We start from the raw sequence: 18,244 nt of genomic DNA, 5'->3' as shown, positions 1-18,244 counted from the left end.
ATAAATAATCACAAAACCAGGACTTTCCTTCAGTTATATTTCGAACCTGAATGTAGTTTTTTCCTTCATGGACTGAGCTTACAGATGTTTCTCACATTCACAGTGTAGTTGCTTGAAAGTCCCAGTTTACTCAATTCTTGCTGAAGCTGACAAAAATATGAAATGATTATATAACTGCAGTATATACTAGAAAATCCTTTAAGCCACATCTAATCCATTATGAATCTATAATGCTTTAATGTATAATAATTTTGGACAACATTTTTTACACATTATCTACAAAATAAACTCAATGTAATAAGTTGTATTAATATAAACTAGATTTGTAAAGTTCGTCGTGACAAACTTTGATGTTGGCTTTGACCGTGCAAGTATTCGCAAAGGCTGGTACATTTTGGAGGCGAGTGGACAGAAAAATTGTGAAAGCTACTGGACCGCTAGGGTGCCAATACTTTTGGAGGTGAGCGGACATGAGCATGTGACGTGATCGGAATACCCGTGAGGTATTTCCCCTGATTATGCTGAGTGTTTTGATATGTCACATGTCCATGTTGTGCAAATTTTTAATTTTCACATGACGTCTCGTGACGTCACGTGACGTGACCAGAATACCCATGGGGCACTTCCCCTCATTGTGCTGAGTGTTTTGATATGTCACATGTCCATGTTGTGCGAATTTTTGATTTCGCTTGTTTTGGGGCGGGGCTACACGTGACGTCATGTGGTGTCGAGTGACGTCGCCAGAATACCCGGTAGGGTGCCAATACTTTTGGCAAATAGTGGCTACTGGGGGTTTGGACATTTCATGTCAATACTGCAGTCATTATGGGATTCTACTTATTATACTGCATAGAAAAGTACATGCAATTCTTAATGTTTTATGTATTGTGTGTGTGAGAGCTTAGAGGACTTTTTGGAATTCCCCATTCAAGTCTATGGGATGTTCGACCGTCGACTACAGGAAAACCGAAAATTTGAGCTTCCGTCCCGGGAATGCCGGAATTCTGATCGCTTAGAAAAATAGAAGCAACAAACTTCAGACCAGGGTCTACTACATATCCGAATTTGGTGCATGTGGCTCAAAAGCCCTAGGCCACATTTTTTTAAATACATTTTTGTCTAAGAAGAATAATAATAAAAGTCTGAATGTTGGCTTCTACAAAGCCAACATAATAATAATAATAATAATAATAATAATAATAATAATAATAATAATAATAATAATAAATAAATAAATAAATAAATAAATAAATAAATAAATAATAATAGACACTTTTTCCATTGTAACTTTGAACAAATGTTTTAAACTCATGGTATCTTAAGTATGTAACCTAGTGGACCAGCATTAATGTATTCAATGTTAGAGATTTAAGCACTTATGTACGTCGCTCTGGATAAGGGCGTCTGCCAAATGCTGCAAATGTAAATGTAATAATAATAATAATAATAATAATAATAATAATAATAATAATAATAATAATAATAATAATAAGCTTATAACGGAAATCAGAATGTTGGCTTCTACAAAGCCAACATAATTAAATGGACAGATAAAGGAAGACATTATAGGAACGTTTACTTACTTCCATCAGCACCAGCCTTTTAATCTGAGAGTTTAACAGATTTTCATTAGCAGTGACTTTCATTCGCAATCCCATCACAGCACCTGTATAAAAGTGTTAATTATAACCAATAAAAAAAGATAAACAAAACTTCAATAAGTATTCACTTAGTAAAATAAAGATCATAGATACCTCTACTAATTTTTCATATACACATAATTAGTGTTTTTGCTTACCTGGAGTGAATGCTGCCAGAGCACAAGGAAGACATGTTAGGATTAGAAAACATCTGGTAATCTTATTCCAGCTGCAAACATTGCTATCGCTAACATTCATAATCATGTTTAGACATCCAACTTCCAGAAGATGTATTCTTATATTAGTCTAATATATTGGATTAGTATTACAATTTTTATGTAATATTCTTTAAAATAATTCAAAATGGAGATCAACTCACCAGTGTAGCAGATAAAAGGGAATCTGGCAAAACAGTCTTCATCTGTCCATCGGCCAAGATGATCCACAGCTGTACAGTGTTGATTTCCAAATTGTCCAGGTGAATACAAACCATTATCAGGTTCTGGTGTTGGTTCTGGACTCACTGGTATCCAATATGTAAAGGTTGAGTTGCTCTGATCTGACCATAATCGGTTCCTATACAGACCTATCCATACCTCATACACAGTCATGATGCTTATTATTTTCTGAAGTTCAGTCTGATTTCTCACAGTGGCCAGGTCTGTGTATCTCACTCTGCAAAAGCTCTGAGCTTCTTCCCAAGTCTTCTGATCATAAATAATTACATATGAGTTGTTCATACCTACGATTGAGAGAATTATAAAGTTACACACAAAAGCTGTATAATAATTATCTATATTTCTTTTTAGTACATAAAAATGCAGGTTAAAATAACTCATCGCAAATGTTTCATTTGTCTGGCAGAGCTTACCATTATAGCAAACAAATGATTTTCTGTAAGTACAAGGTCTGTCAAACCACCACCCTACATACACCATGGTAACACACATCTCATTTCCATTGTAGTTATCAGGTTGATGGGGAGGGAAGTCTCTCTCTCCCTCCTGGTAGAAAGCATCATCATCCAGAGACCATCTCCAGCTGTTATCATACAGTCCAATCCAGGCTAAACCTGAGTAGCTGCCATTTGCTGTGTTAAGGAGTGTGTTCATTTCCTCCATGTTATCAATAGTAGCCAGGTCAGTGTAATTCTCTCTGCAGTATCTCTGTGCTTCAGTCCAGGTCTTATTCTCATTAACAAAGTGATACTGACGAAAGGATGTTGAGGGCATTGCTAGAGTAGATTAACACAAATGTTAGTTACTATGCTCATGTTTTTGAAAAATTATATTTGTTTGTGTTCATTAAGAGCAAGAAATTCTACTAAAAATTAGCACTATAGATAATATAGAAATCTCTGTCCTTCACTCACTGCTGTAACAGAGGAATGGAAAAGCTTGACCACAGTTTTCATCTGCCCATTTCCCATAATAATAATCATCATTAAATGACACAGCAGTACAGGATACAGTTTGTCCATAATTATCTGGTTGTCCGAGTTTCCAGTTGCTAAAAGAAGAGTTGCTTTGATCCGACCAAAAACTGGTTCTGTACAGGCCGATCCAAAAAGCGTAATAATTATAATCATAACCGTTATAGTAATAGTAATAATAATAACTGGAGGTATAATGATTATCATCCTCGTTATTAGCTAATAATGATCTTATCTTCTGGTTCTCAGTCTTGTTCCTCACAATGGCCAGGTCTGTGTAATGTTCTCTGCAGTATCTCTGAGCTTCAGTCCAGTTCATGTTCTGATAAACCGGGACATATCTCTCACTGGCATTCACTCTGCCTAAAAGAGAAGGAAATGGAATTTGTGTAGAATATTCATGCTAGAATCTTTTTGTTTAAAGTTAATTTATATATATATATATATATATATATATATATATATATATATATATATATATATATATATATATATATATATATATATATGAAGACATATATAAACTGCGGCACTCACCATCAAAACAAATGAATGGAAGTCTTGTAGAACATGAACTGACCCTCCAATGAGCAGTGTAATAAAGATATACACATAAATTGTTTTCATTCCATAAATTGTTTACATTTTCTATATACCAATTACTAAAGTTTATTTTTCCGTTATTGTAGAAAGCATCATCATTCAGAGACCATTTCCAGCTGTTCAGATCATCATACAGTCCAATCCAGGCTAAACCTGAGTAGCTGCCATTACTGTGATAAGGAGTGTGTTCATTTCCTCCATGTTATTAATGGTTGCCAGGTCAGTGTAATTCTCTCTGCAGTATCTCTGTGCTTCAGTCCAGGTCTTATTCTCATTAACAAAGTGATACTGATGGAAGGAGCATGATGATCCTGTGCAGAATTCTTTAAAGGAAAAACACCATAATATAATTTTTGCAGACAATTTTTCTAAATATAAAATTTGATGTGAATTACCAAAAATACAAATGTTAAAGTTTGATTAAAAAATGTTTGTGATTTTTATAGTTCAAGTGGATAAAGATTCATATTGTGCAATAATAAAAAATAAAGCCTGATTAGATGAACTCACTGTTATAACAGATAAAAGGGAAGGTGGATATGCAGTCCTCATCTGTCCAATGACCTGAGTCTCTGAATGAGACAGCAGTGCAGTGCTGATTTCCGGATTCCCAGGGTTTATTAATACCATTGTCCGGCTGTTGATAGGTGGCTGGTCTCCAATTTTCATATGTGGATACCTGTTTGTCTGACCAGAGTCTGGTCCTGTATAAACCAATCCAAGCCACAGTGCCAACTGTGAGCTTTGCGATTCTTTGATTATCTGTTGGATTTCTCACACTGGCCAAGTCAGTATAATGCTCTCTGCAGTAATGCTGAGCTTTTGTCCAAGTCATTGGCTGGTTTATCCATGTGTAATTTTCTGTTCCATTGTTTCCTGATAAGAAGCGCCAATAAATGTGCTCAGTAACACATAAACCAAAATCTATTCTCATAAATTGATTTCATTTTCTCACCATTATAACAAATAAAAGTTAAATGTGCTCTACAGTCTCCATCAAACCAGGTTCCATCAGATGTAATATAAACACACAGCTCCTTTCCAAAGTAGTTATCAGGTTGATGTTCCCATCCTCTGAAGTCTCTCTCTCCCTCCTGGTAGAAAGCATCATCATCCAGAGACCATCTCCAGCTGTCCTCATCACCATACAGTCCAATCCAGGCTAAACCTGAGTAGCTGCCATTTACTGTGTTAAGGAGTGTGTTCATTTCCTCCATGTTATCAATAGTAGCCAGGTCAGTGTAATTCTCTCTGCAGTATCTCTGTGCTTCAGTCCAGGTCTTATTCTCATTAACAAAGTGATACTGATGAGAGGGTAATGATGACATTGCTAGAGTGAGATAACACAAATGTTAGTCACTGTGCTTACTTTCTACTGAAAATTGCCATTATAGATAAATTCAATACAGATATCTACTCACTTCTGTAACAAAGAAATGGAAAAGCTTGGCTACAATTTTCATCTGTCCATTTCCCAGAATCATTAAATGACACAGCAGTACAGGATTCATTCTGTCTGTAATTATCTGGTTGTCCAGGTTTCCAGTTGCTGAATGAAGAGTTGCTTTTATCTGACCAAGATCTGGTTCTGTACAGGCCGATCCAAAAACTTGAATAATCTGTATTATTAAACATTGATTTAATCTCCTGGTTCTCAGTCTCATTCCTCACAATGGCCAGGTCTGTGTAATGCTCCCTGCAGTATCTCTGAGCTTCAGTCCAATTCATGTACTGATAAACCGGGACATATCTCTCACTGGCATTCACTCTCCCTAAAAGAGACAATAGAAATATAGGAAACCTGTACTTTTACAGGAAATATGTACTGAATTTAAACTAACTTGTGTTTCTTCATAAAGCATATTCAAATCTGCATTACTCACCATCAAAGCACATGAAACGAACCATTGAGGAACAAGATGTCTCCCACCAAACTCCATCATAATTAGATACATACACACACAAACTGATTCCATACCAGCCTCTTGGCTTCTGTATAAACCAGTTTCTAAAGCTTCTCTCTCCCTCCTTGTAGAAAGAATCATAATCCAGAGACCATTTCCAGCTGTTCAGATCATCATACAGACCAATCCAGGCTCGCTTGCTGTTCCAGATGTCTGTTATGTTTGTAAGGGCCAAGTCCTCTTCAGTGTTATTAATAGAGGCTAAATCAACATAATTCTCTCTGCAGTATCTCTGTGCTTCAGACCAGGTCTTATTCTCATTAATGAACTGATACTGACGAGGAAGACAGACACCAAGGCTGAAAAACCCTGTAAAATACATAATACCAGTTTTTACACAATGACTATAACTTGAGATCACTGAAGATCTGATTTACTAAGATCAAAAATAAAGTGAACTAATTTACATCTGCAATTAGATAAATTTATTCTTTGTCTTGCTAGTGATTTAAGATGGATTTATTGATCTCTAAGTTATCACACATGACTAATGCATATACAGTGGGTATGAAAAATAATCACCCCCTTCAAATCAATCACAATTTGTAGCTTTGCAACATGAAATGATGACAAACACAAATTTTGTTATTATCCATCAGTATTTACACAATGCAACTTTTAAAGATCTAACAGTAACAGGTCAGAAAAAATAAAAAAATAAAAAAATCAGTGAGTTGGATAAAGGATCACATCCTGATTACAAATGACTGGTAAACTCAATAAGCCAATAAGCTTGAAATAACCTTCTGTAATGGTACAATGTGCTCTCTTCATCATCTCATTAAAACGTCTTTTCATTTATATGAATAAACTAATTATCCTCATTATACTGTACATAGAAATATACACATTATAACAATTAGATATATTTTATAACACACACATAACACATATAACTCACCCAATAGCAGCAGATGTCGAAACATGGCTCTGGTAGAATACACAGAAAGTGTGATTAAGATATTTATATACATTTTCAAACAATAAAACTAAATAACATTAAATGCTTCTATAGTCAAAAGAGTCATATGATGGAAATTTAGTGAAGTTTTCTATTGAAATATATTTACCTCATGGATCTGTGCTTTCTGCTGTTTGCTTCTGTCTGCCACTAGATTTTATTTCAACACTAAATAAAGATAAGGAAGAAAAGTATATGGGAAGGACTTAGAACTATGTAGAAAAACTGGTTACTGAATGTGCCATGATCCATATCTGAAATATCTGAAACTGAAACAATTTGTGAACTTTTCAACCGGTAAGATTCTTTGAGATACTGCCACATATTTGTGTGTTTGTTTGTCATATGTTATGACTGGGACTGTTCAAGTGCATGAAATATTTTTCAATTTCCAGTGCATAAGCATTTGTCCTGCTTTATAAAAAATAGAGTTAGAACCAAATATAGGTGCCATTAACATTATCTAGCATCAAATCTTCAATCTTCAAAAGTCTGATATAAAATGAATCAGAACACTGTTGCTTTTCAGTGTATGACATTATTTGCTATCTTCAACAGTTTTAGTGGTTGAAGATTCAATTTTTAGATGCTTATGGACAAGCACTTGGGTTTCATATCATCATTTACATTGATAATATAAAATCTTGTGAAAAAAAATGTAATATTTTCTTTTTTACTTTTCTGAGAAAGCAAAATTCCTAGTAGGCTAGATAAAAACAAATATTTATGAAAAACCTACAAACTCTTAAAAGTCTTAAAGTGAGTACTTTCATGTGAGCTTCATATTAACCACAACTGTGGAGCAAACACACACACACACACACACACACACACACACACACACACACACACACACACACACACACACACACACACACACACACACACACACACACACACACACACACACACACACACAGAGGAATGCTGCTGGGGAGAAGCTCTTAGTCGAGCCTGACATCAGCCAATCAAAAAAAGAGGCTACACAATAGCCGATCAGAAAATAACACTATCTGGGTAAGATTTAACGCAGCAGCCAATGAATAATAAAAAAACATATTCATTAGTGAGGGTATTTTTTCGATGGCCGGTTTGAACAAAACCTCATCACGAAACAGCTTGTCTCTGGACGGGACATTGTCCTTAATCATGACCCTAAAAATGGCTGTGCTTGAGCCGAACTGTTTTACATGGGAGCAACATTACAAATGATAAAGGAGTCCAAAAAGGCAACAAACACTTACAATAAACACCACCAGTCATAATCTCTCTCTCTCTCTCTCTCTCTCTCTCTCTCTCTCTCTCTCTCTCTCTCTCTCTCTCTCTCTCACACACACACACACACACACACACACACACACACACACACACACACACACACACACACACACACAGACACACACAATTAATAAATGGAAAATAAACAAATACTTTGTATTTGGTTAAATTGCGGTCGGTGATCATTACCAAACAACAACTCCCCCATTATTATTATTATTATTATTATTATTATTATTATTATTATTATTATTATTATTATTTATTATTATTATTATTATTATTATTTATTTATTTATTTATTTATTTAATTTAATTTTTTTTTGCCTGTCTTCAAAACTTGAGAGCCCTGTGACCATTGAAAATACCAGTGTTGTAATGTAATGAAGTACAGGTACAAATACTTTGTTACTGTACTTAAGTAGAAATTTCAAGTATCTGTAAAAGTTATGATAATGTTTTTTTGGTAGTTTTTTTTTCAGGGCTTTTGGTAGTTCCCAGAATATCTAAGTCTACTAAAGGTGGTAGAGCATTTTCTTATTTAGCTCCCAAACTTTGGAATAGTCTTCCTGATAGTGTTCGGGGCGCAGACACACTTTCCCAGTTTAAATGTAGATTAAAAACTCATCTCTTTAGTCAGGCGTACACATAATACATCCCATAATATCATGCACCAGTACATCAGACCAGCACATTTTTATGAACAGCAGATATGTTAATCCCTTTCCACTGCTTCTCTCTTTGTACCCATCCCGAGGCATCCAGACACTGTACCAGCTCCCAACGTCCTCTGTGGGACGAAGCCTTTGGACGTCCACTGAGCCGAGGCCGACTCTAAGAATCCTGAGACATCTCCAGTTAGACTCTGTGGTACTCAGGAGATCAGAAGTCCTTGAACCTCACACCAATACAACATTTAACTGACTGTATATTACAATCACACCCCCAGTGTCACCCATATGAGGATGGGTTCCCCCTGAGTCCGGTTCCTCTCAAGGTTTCTTCCTTTACCAATTTAAGGGAGTTTTTCCTTGCCACTGCTGCCTGAGTCATCTCAGACTTGCTCATAGGGGAATAAATACATACACACTGTGAACTATATATATCTAATAATAACCTAGAATTTTTATTCTGTTAATTCTTATTTCTTTTATTATTCGTTAATTCCTTTATCATTAATTATGTTTACCTCCTGCTCTATGTTTATGTTCTGTAAAGCTGCTTTGAGACAATGTCTATTGTAAAAAGCGCTATACAAATAAACTTGAATTGAATTGAATTGAATTAATGTGAAAGTTAGATAGTTGAGGTGCCAAAGACCGTTCAATTTTTGCTCTATTCCTGTCCCACAATACTTTTATGTATATTAATACTAATAAGTATGTACTAAAGTCACATAAACCAAAAAAAAAAAAGTTTGACTTTGAGGCTGGACTTGTGTGTTACACTGCCAACCTACAGTAACTGGTGTCATCCTTCCAGGACTGTCAGCTCAGTTAACCATTTTTAAAACTAAGTGTTTAGTATCCCTGCAAAACACTACCTTATACAGTTTCTCCCTGACACTTTTGCTCTGCAGTTGCAGAGTATGAAACTTTGCGACATTGTGTTGTCTCAACTTATGAAAGGCACAGACAACCAGTGAAATTAAGCTAAAGTGGTGGTTGTCTACGCCATCTTGAGTCTCAACAATATCATATGAATACAATAAAAACAAAACAAATATAAACAGCAAGTCATATTATACAATTTTTTATTTTAATTAACATATGATGAAAAAATACAAAACCTTTTCAGGCATACTCTGATTAAATATGTCCTTAAGTGAAGTAACTTGATAAAAGAGCATCCTGCTTGTGTTAAGTCAAAGACAATCTAATAAAATATGTTTGACAGATAAGGGAATCTTACAAAACATACATAAAGTTGGGTCTTTTCACCTTTAAGCAAAAAAGCATGGTGATGCTTTTGTTTTCTTTGGTTCTTTCATGGATAAAGTATTATGCTGTTTCACTTTTTACTTTTTATTTTTTTTTTCACAATTATACAGGGTGTCAAAAAAGTCTCCATATATAGGAGAAATTAACTTCACTGCAAAATGTCTTTCAAAATCTATATACATTACAGATTATGTCTTTTCAGATATCCTTTAAGAATGCCTTTGTTAAAAGAAGAATTTATAGAAATCATTGTCATGGATGGATTACGAAGATCTCACAAGGAGCCAAAGTTACAATAAGTCTGGGAAAGATGTGGATCAGTGTTGTAGTCTGGGCCATACGCATGTATACGAAGTATGCTTACATTTTCCCCAGGGCTGTTTGCGTATAACGACTTCTATGGCTTAATAGCGTATACCCTCGGTATACCAACTTGCTGCTTAAAATGTCCATAATTTACCCTTGTTTTTTCTTCCCCTTTAACTGCATCGCATTTTTTAACTCGCAAAAACTTTGTTGTAATTGGTTCATTTTTGTTTGAATTCCGCCCCCTTTCCCTGCCTCTGACAGCTGTCGCGTACCAGCTTCACCAAATGTTTACAGGGAGGAGAGTTTACTTCATCAACAGAAGCTGGTGTCATGCTGAAGCAGACTTAAGGACAGTTGGCCGCATATTCACAGATCTGAGTTTCCAGAGTCAATAACTCCTGAGCTAAACGCTGTTACTACACAAACAACACCTCTTTCCTATTGTAGTAATGTAGAGAGGCTGCTACAACCCAATTTTCCTCAAAATCAGCTTTTCTCCGCGGTTTACAAAATACATGTCTCTATGTGCAGACGACTGAGAAACAGATTCCAAGGGACCGTCTGCAAAGTGCAAAACCCGAAAAGTGAATACTAAAAAACAGTCAATAACTTCATTGTAATACATTGTACTGTCACCAAATTCAGCTCACACATCACTGAAAGTTATACTACAACACTTACTTGGGAGAAATGTCCTTTTGTATCATTTTTATGATTTTTCATAATAAAAAAACAATGACTTGCCTGTAATACACTTTACTGTCACCAAATTCAGCTCACACACCACTGATGTCCTGAAAGGTATACTACAACACTTATTTTGGAGAAATGTCTTTTTGTATAATTTTTATGATTTTTTAAAATATGAAAATAATTCCATAACTTCACAATTACGGAAATTGTATTCAATAACTTCACTGTAATACACTGTACTGTCACCAAATTCTGCTCACACATCACTGATGTCCTGATAGTTATACTACAACACTTATTTTGAGAAACCTTGTTTCTGATTATTTTTATTGTTTGCATTATAAACAATATACAACAATATACATTTCACTGTGATGTAAACTTCAATTTGTAAATCAGTTTTTGTCAAACATATGCAATCCTGCTGCTTATATAAGAGCTATTACAAATATTATTGTTAAACTCTATGGTCTCTGTACTTGCTTTAGATCAATTCACAATGCACAATACCAAGGGATATGTCCGCTCGGTATTTGTGCTTCTGTCATCCCAAAGCATTTTATGTGGAACCATTTTGTGCAGGTTCCACACTGAATCTATAAGGGGGAAAATATGTAAATTATATCTATAAAATATTTGTTTAGGTATCCTGTAATGCATAAACATATTGAAATATTTAATTACTTTAAATTTATCCATACACTCCCAGACAAAAGTCGTCTCCTATCTAAGTTGTAGGAACAACAGATAATAACTTGACTTCTAGTTGATCATTTGGAATCAGAAGTGGCATATATGAAAGGCAAAGGCCTCTAGATTAAGCTTATTATACCAAAATAAATTCTTATCAAGCCTTGATTTATAATTACTTAATTAGGACAGAAAGGTGGAGGCTGAAGTATGAGAATTTGCCCTCTCCTGTGGTATGTAATGGGCAGCAAGAATGTCTTGATACTTCAGGCTGTTGATGTAGCCATCTACTCTGCAGATCTCTCGCATGCCCCCATACTCAATGTAACCCCAAACCATGATTTTTGGTTAAATGTGTGAATCTTGGGACCAAGCGGGTTCCAATAAGTCTTCTGCAGTATTTGCGACAATTGGGATGCAGTTCATTAGATGATTCATAAAAAAATGAACCGTATGCCACTTTTCCACAGTCCATGTTACAATAGATAGAAAAAATGTTTGGAACATACTGTAACTGAACAAACAATATATAATTGAATGACAAAATAGTTTTTATATAAGAGTGCATTATAGTATGAGTGCATTATAGTAGAGCTTTACATTAGCATCGCAATGGTTGTGGGTTCGATTCCCAGTGAACACAGATACTGATAAAATGTATGTAACTCAAATGCACTGTGAGTTTATTTGGATAAATGAATTCTGCTGGAGGCATTAATGTTAATGTCATGTAAATGCTAACATTGAGTTCTGTGTGTTGTTTTTGCTTTTCTTGTCTTGGCAGTGTGGCAGGGAACAGGGAGTTTAAGGGCACTTTTTTTTGAGGACTACACCACTGATGTGGATGTATGAAAAAAGGTATTCATGTAAAGGAGGTTCAGTTACATTTTACTAACAAATGTTAACTTCCCTCATGTATGGAGACTTTTGTGAGACCTGTATAATCTTTATTATATAAAGCTATTTTGACAGGATGTTTAAACAAAACAAAGTGGTTCTTCACATCCACAGTGTAATGTCACACAGCAATAAGGAGCTGGATCTAACAGACCTTCTTGGTTTCTCAATAAAAAATAATATATACTCTATTTTCAAACAATATAAAATATATTTTTCTCTTTGAATAACTTTCACCCAACAGAAAACATTTCACACGTTACTTCATTTACTTTTTATTATTAGATTTAATAAGCACAACCAAAACTACATGGAACCCAATACTGAAAACAATTAATAAATGAAAATCACAGAGTATCCATTAAAGTTCATAGAAATATTTTTCATAATCAAGTTCAGTGTTTCTTTTATTCATTTGAAATTAATTTCATGAATACCATTAAATAAGCAATAAACCCAATAAAATATTACACTGAATAAATCATGCTCGATCACAGATCAGTATAATTAGTCATTGTTATTAATAATGAGACATTACAGAATGCATTTCAAGGTTTATAAATATTTTTAAATCTGTTAAAACATTTTAATAACTATATGTTCTTTTTAATAAAGAATTTCCAACTGCTCTGGAAGAGAAAGATTGCTGAGTAAATGAGTAAATAAAAGATAAATCATCACAAAACATGGAATTTCCCTCAGTTATATTTTGAATGTGAATGTAGACTTTTTCCTTCATGGATCGAGCTTACGGATGTTTCTCACATTCACAGTGTAGTTGCTCGAAAGTCCCAGTTTGCTCAATTCTTGTCGAAGCTGACAAGAATATGAAATAATTATGTAACTGCAGTAAATACTTTAAAATCCTTTAAGCCACATCTCATCCATTATGAATTTATAATGCTTTAATGTATACTCATTTTGGACAACAATATTTCTTTTGCTAAACACATTTGTCTACAAAATAAACTCAATGTAATAAAATGTATTAATATAAATTAAATGGACAGATAAAGGAAGATATAATAGAAATGTTTACTTACTTCAATCAGCACCAGCCTTTTAATCTGAGAGTTTAACAGATTTTCATTAGCAGTGACTTTCATTCGCAATCCCATCACAGCACCTGTATAAAATTGTTTATTATAACCAATAAAAAAGAAATAAACAAAACTTCAACTTCAAACAAAACAAAAAAAAGTATTCAGTTAGTAAAATAAGGATCCCAGATATCTCTATTAATTGTTCATCTACACATAATTAGTGTTTTTGCTTACCTGGAGTGAATGCTGCCAGAGCACAAGGAAGACATGTTAGGATTAGAAAACATCTGGTAATCTTATTCCAGCTGCAAACATTACTTATTCCTAACATTCATAATCATTTTAGACATCCAGTTTTCAGTAGATGTATTCTTATATTAGTCTAATATATTGGATTAGTATTATTGTTTTTAATGTATTATTCTTTAAAATAATTCAAAATGGAGATCAACTCACCAGTGTAGCAGATAAAAGGGAATCTAGAGAAACAGTTTTCATCTGTCCATCTGCCAAGATCATCCACAGCTGTACAGTGTTGATTTCTACTTTGTCCAATTGAATATAAACCATTATCAGGTTCTGGTGTTGGTTCCGGACTCACTGGTGTCCAATATGTAAAGGTTGAGTTGCTCTGATCTGACCATAATCGGTTCCTATACAGACCTATCCATACCTCATACACAGTCATGATGCTTATTATTTTCTGAAGTTCAGTCTGATTTCTCACACTGGCCAGGTCTGTGTATCTCACTCTGCAAAAGCTCTGAGCTTCTTCCCAAGTCTTCTGATCATAAATCATTACATATGAGTTGTTCATACCTATGATTGAGAGAATTATAAAATTAACACAAAAACTTTATAATAATTATTCATTCATTCATTCATTCATTTTCTACCGCTTTATCCGAACTACCTCGGGTCACGGGGAGCCTGTGCCTATCTCAGGCGTCATCGGGCATCAAGGCAGGATACACCCTGGACGGAGTGCCAACCCATCGCAGGGCACACACACACATACACATACTCTCATTCACTCACGCAATCACACACTACGGACAATTTTTCCAGAGATGCCAATCAACCTACCATGCATGTCTTTGGACCGGGGGAGGAAACCGGAGTACCCGGAGGAAACCCCCGAGGCACGGGGAGAACATGCAAACTCCGCACACACAAGGCGGAGGCGGGAATCGAACCCCGACCCTGGAGGTGTGAGGCGAACGTGCTACCCACTAAGCCACCGTGCCCCCATAATAATTATCCACATTGTTTTTAGTACATAAAAATGCAGGTTGAAATATCTCATCCCAAATGTTTAATTTGTCTGGCAGAGCTTACCATTATAGCAAACAAATGAATTTCTGTAAGTACAAGGTCTGTCAAACCACCACCCTCCATACTCCATGGAAACACACATCTCATTTCCATTGTAGTTATCAGGTTGATGGGGCCATACTCTGAAGTCTCTCTCTCCCTTCTGGTAGAAAGCATCATCTTCCAGAGACCATCTCCAGCTGTCCGCCTCACCATACAGTCCAATCCAGGCTAAACCTGAGTAGCTGCCATTTACTGTGTTAAGGAGTGTGTTCATTTCCTCCATGTTATCAATAGTAGCCAGGTCAGTGTAATTCTCTCTGCAGTATCTCTGTGCTTCAGTCCAGGTCTTATTCTCATTAACAAAGTGATACTGATGAGAGGAGTTTGAGGGCATTGCTAGAGTAGAATAAAACAAATGTTGGTTACTGTGCTCATTATTTTAAAAAATGATATTTGTGTTCATTAAGAGCAAGAAATTCTACTAAAATTTACTGTTCTTCACTCACTGCTGTAACAGAGGAATGGAAAAGCTTGACCACAGTTTTCATCTGCCCATTTCCCATAATAATAATCATCATTAAATGACACAGCAGTACAGGATACAGTTTGTCCATAATTATCTGGTTGTCCAGGTTTCCAGTTGGAAAAAGAAGAGTTGCTTTGATCCGACCATAAACTGGTTCTGTACAGGCCGATCCAAAAAGCGTAATAATTATAATAATAACCGTTATAGTAATAGTAATAGTAATAACTGGAGGTATAATAATTATCATCCTTGTTTTTAGCTAATAATGATCTGATCTTCTGGTTCTCAGTGTCGTTCCTCACAATGGCCAGGTCTGTGTAATGTTCTCTGCAGTATTTCTGAGCTTCAGTCCAGTTCATGTTCTGATATACCAGGACATATCTTTCACTGGCATTCACTCTGCCTAAAAGAGAAGGAAGTGGAATTTGTGTAGAATATTTATGCTAGAATTATATATATATATATATATATATATATATAGATATATATATATATATATATATATATATATAGATATATATATATATATATAAAACTGTGGCACTCACCATCAAAACAAATGAATGGAAGTGTTGTAGAACATGAAGTCACCAGCCAAAGAGCAGAATAATCAAAATATACACATAAATTGTTTCCATTCCAGTAGCTTGGTTTGTATATATACCAATTACTAAATTTTATTTCTCCATTATTGTAGAAAGCATCATCATCCAGAGACCATTTCCAGCTGTTCAGATCATCATACAGTCCAATCCAGGCTAAACCTGAGTAGATTCCATTTATTGTGTTAAGGAGTGTGTTCATTTCCTCCATGTTATTAATGGTTGCCAGGTCAGTGTAATTCTCTCTGCAGTATCTCTGTGCTTCAGTCCAGGTCTTATTCTCATTAACAAAGTGATATTGATGGAATGTGCATGATGATCCTGTGCAGAATTCTTTAAAGGAAAAACACCATTATATAATTTTTTGCTGACAAACAACATTTTTTATGTAAAAATTGATGTGAATTACCAAAAATACAAATGTTAAAGTAGAAAATGATTAAAAAATGTTTGTGATATTTTTACAGTTCAAGTGGATAAAGATTCATATTGTGCAATAATAAAAAAATAATGTCTGATTAGATGAACTCACTGTTATAGCAGATAAAAGGGAAGGTGGATATGCAGTCCTCATCTGTCCAATGACCTGAGTCTCTGAATGAGACAGCAGTGCAGTGCTGATTTCCGTATTCCCAGGGATTATTATTCTGTATACCATTGTCTGGCTGTTGATAGGTGGCTGGTCTCCAATTTTCATATGTGGATACCTGTTTGTCTGACCAGAGTCTGGTCCTGTATAAACCGATCCAAGCCACAGTGACAACTGTAAGATTTAAGATTCTTTGATTATCTGTTTGATTTCTCACACTGGCCAAGTCAGTATAATGTTCTCTGCAGTACTGCTGAGCTTTTGTCCAAGGCATTGGCTGGTTTATCCATGTGTAATTTTCTGTTCCATTATTTCCTGAAAAGAAAAAACAATAAATGTGCTCAGTAACACCTAAACCGAAGACTACACAATCTATTCTCATAAATTGATTTCATTTTCTCACCATTATAACAAATAAAAGTTAAATGTGCTCTGCAGTCTCCATCAAACCAGGTTCCATCAGATATAATATAAACACACATCTCATTTCCATTATAGTTATCAGGTTGATGTTCCCATCCTCTGAAGTCTCTCTCTCCCTTCTGGTAGAAAGCATCATCATCCAGAGACCATCTCCAACTGTCCTCATCACCATACAGTCCAATCCAGGCTAAACCTGAGTAGCTGCCATTTACTGTGTTAAATAGTGTGTTCATTTCCTCCATGTTATCAATAGTAGCCAGGTCAGTGTAATTCTCTCTGCAGTATCTCTGTGCTTCAGTCCAGGTCTTATACTCATTAACGAAGTGATACTGATGAGAGAGTAATGGTGGCATTGCTAGAGTAGAATAACACAAATGTTGGTTACGGTGCTTACTTTCTCCTGAAAATTGCCACTATAGATAAATTCAATACAGATATCTACTCACTTCTGTAACAAAGGAATGGAAAAGCTTGGCTACAATTTTCATCTGTCCATTTCCCAGAATCATTAAATGACACAGCAGTACAGGATTCATTCTGTCTGTAATTATCTGGTTGTCCAGGTTTCCAGTTGCTGAATGAAGAGTTGCTTTTATCTGACCAAGATCTGGTTCTGTACAGGCCGATCCAAAAACTTGAATAATATGTATTATTAAACATTAATCTAATCTTCTGGTTCTCAGTCTCATTCCTCACAATGGCCAGGTCTGTGTAATGCTCTCTGCAGTATCTCTGAGCTTCAGTCCAATTCATGTACTGATTAACCGGGACATATCTCTCACTGGCATTCACTCTGCCTAAAAGAGACAATAGAAATATAGGAAACCTGTACTTCTACAGGAAATATGTACTGAATTTAAAGCTAACTTGTGTTTCTTCATAAAGCATATTCAAATCTGCATTACTCACCATCAAAGCACATGAAACGAACCATTGAGGAACAAGATGTCTCCCACCAAACTCCATCATAATTAGATAAATACACACACATACTCATTGCATACCAGTAACTTGGCTTCTGTATATACCAGTTTCTAAAGCTTCTCTGTCCCTCCTTGTAGAAAGAATCATCATCCAGAGACCATTTCCAGCTGTTCAGATCAGCATACAGTCCAATCCAGGTTCGACTGCTGTTCCAGATGTCTATTATGTTTGTAAGGACCAAGTCCTCTTCAGTGTTATTAATAGAGGCTAAATCAACATAATTCTCTCTGCAGTATCTCTGTGCTTCAGACCAGGTCTTATTCTCATTAATGAAGTGATACTGACGAGGAAGACAGACACCAAGGCTGAAAAACCCTGTAAAATACATTATACAAGTTTTGACTAAAGATCAA

At 35.3% G+C, this 18,244-nt stretch overlaps 1 pseudogene; it reads right to left on the bottom strand.

Moving 5' to 3' along the window:
* Nucleotides 1-18,244, bottom strand: part of LOC113661733 — a 40,200-nt pseudogene that overhangs the window by 6,048 nt on the left and 15,908 nt on the right.

This window comes from Tachysurus fulvidraco, chromosome 21 (assembly GCF_022655615.1).
Source record: "Tachysurus fulvidraco isolate hzauxx_2018 chromosome 21, HZAU_PFXX_2.0, whole genome shotgun sequence".
NCBI lineage: Eukaryota > Metazoa > Chordata > Actinopteri > Siluriformes > Bagridae > Tachysurus > Tachysurus fulvidraco.
This window is presented reverse-complemented; position numbering and strand designations above follow the sequence as displayed.